Raw genomic sequence first — 2,376 nt, 5'->3', positions numbered from 1 at the left:
CAACAAAGGTCCGTCTAGTCAAAGCATGGTTTTTCCAGTAGTCATGTATGGATGTGAGAGTTGGACCATAAAGAAAGCTGAGTGCTGAAGAATTGATGCTTTTGAACTGTGGTGTTGGAGAAGACTCTTGAGAGTCCCCTGGACTGCAAAGAGATCAAACCGATCAATCCTAAAGGAGATCAGTCCTGAATATTCATTGGAAGGACTGATGCTGAAACTAAAACTCCAGTACTTTGGCCACCTGATACAAAGAACTGAGTCCTTGGAAAAGCCCCTGATGCTGGGAAAGATTGAAGGCAGGAGGAGAAGGGAAAAGACAGAAGATGAGATGGTTGGATGGCATCACCAACTCAAAGGACGTGAGTCTGAGCAGGCTCCAGGAGTTGTTGATGGACAGGGAAGCCTGGCATGCTGCAGTCCATGGGGTCACAGAGTTGGACATGATAAGCAACTGAACTGAATTGATACTGTTTTGATGTAGTAGATACTGTTTTAGCTTTGTACTGTCGTCTAGTCAACAAGCCTGATTCCTGAAGCTCCATTTTTCTTAAGATTGCTTTGGCTATTCAGGCTGTTTTGTGTCTCTATACAAATTTTTAGATCTTTTGTGTTAGTTCTGTGAAAAATGCTTTTGTTAGTTTGATGGGATTGCATTGAATGTGTAGATTACCTTGGGTAGTATAGTCATTTTGACAATATTGATTCTTCCAATTCAAGAACATGGTATATCTTTCCCATTCACCCATTTTGGACTTAAACTGGACTTAAATTTGCTTCCCTTCCCTCCCAACTCCACACAGGACCTGATCTTTGGCGCCCCTCTCTCCTAGATCCTTTCCCCTTTGACTTCACACTGGTCTGAGTTTTTCTGGCTTGGACACTAGGCACTTTGTAAGGGCTTTAGATGAAACTCATCTTTTGCCTCCCATTGGCCTCAAGAAAGGCACCTCATGCTGGTTTGAGCTTTCCTGACCCAAGCTCATGGATCTATATAAAGTTGAAGAGACAGATTTCCTGGTTTCTAGCTGAATAACTGCCAAGTCAGGGAGAAGATAAATCTTAAGTTGGGGAGCAAAGAGAAGGTGAAATAAGGGTTAAAACAGCAAAACATCAGGAAGATGTAGAAGGATGGATAGGTAGAGTGAGAGGACTTGAGACCCAGATGTGTGGATGGCAACGAGCTAGCACAGGGCATTCTATGTACTAGTCCAGAGCACAATCTTTGTAGACAGGGAGAATCTCCTAACCTTACCGGTTGTGTGATCTCATGCAGATAGCCACTTTACAGTGGAGGGAGGGGGATAATTTACATGATTATATGAAGATTAAGTGATAATATATAAACCATATTCATAGCATTTGGCATAAAGCAAGTGTTCATAATGGCAGCTGTTTTGATCACTACTAGTCTGTGAACAGAGTACCAGCTGTCAGGCTCCTTTATGGGTGTGTTGACACAGGCCAGGGGTTGGCAAACTGTGGTCCATGGTCCAAATCGTGCTCACTGGATGTTTCTGAATGACCCTGGAGCTAAGAATGGTTTTTACATTTGTAAATGGTTGAAAAAAATAAAAGTAATAGTATCTCGTGATATGTAAAAATTAAATGAAATTCTATTTTCAGTATCCAGGAATAAAGTTTTACTGAAGCATGGCCATGGTATTTATTTTGCATTAGACAGTCAGCTGGACTGTGCAGAACTGGGCCTTCTCTTCTCCATGGCTCTGCACATGGCTCTGGCTACCTTTCTCTTCCCACTGGCTCTCACTGCCCTGGGCCCCCGGAGGACCTTTTGATGACGCCATCCTCAGTTAAGCCAATGCACTGATGTCTGGATTTCTAAACAATGGGCCTGCTTCATACCAGGGAGCCAAGATAGGACTCTTCTGAGATCAAAATGAAGTAAAATGTGCAAAAGTGCTCTGAAAACTCAATAGATGTTATTATTCAGCAAACAATGGCTAGTGATAGTGAGATTTCAGTGGATTTTATTCTTCCTTGTATGTTTAGTAATATGTCTTTTTAAGCAAAAAAAAAAAAAAAATCAGAAAACTAAGATCATGGCATCTGGTCCCAGCACTTCATGGCAAATAGATAGGGAAACAATGGAAACAGTGACAGACCTTATTTTCTTGGGCTCCAAAATCACTATAGATGGTGATTACAGCCATGAAATTAAAAGATGCTTTCTCCTTGGAAGAAAAGCTATGACCAACCTAGACAACATATTAAAAAGCAGAGACATTACTTTGCCAACAAAGGTCCGTCTAGTCAAAGCTATGGTTTTTCCTGTGGTCATGTATGGATGTGAGTTGGACCATAAAGAAAGCTGAGTGCTGAAGAATTGATGCTTTTAAACTGTGGTGTTGGAGATGA

Source organism: Bison bison, unplaced genomic scaffold (assembly GCF_000754665.1).
Source record: "Bison bison bison isolate TAMUID 2011002044 unplaced genomic scaffold, Bison_UMD1.0 scf7180017864466, whole genome shotgun sequence".
NCBI classification, from domain to species: Eukaryota; Metazoa; Chordata; class Mammalia; order Artiodactyla; family Bovidae; genus Bison; species Bison bison.
The sequence above is the reverse complement of the archived record's forward strand: the minus strand, read 5'-3'. Positions refer to the sequence as shown.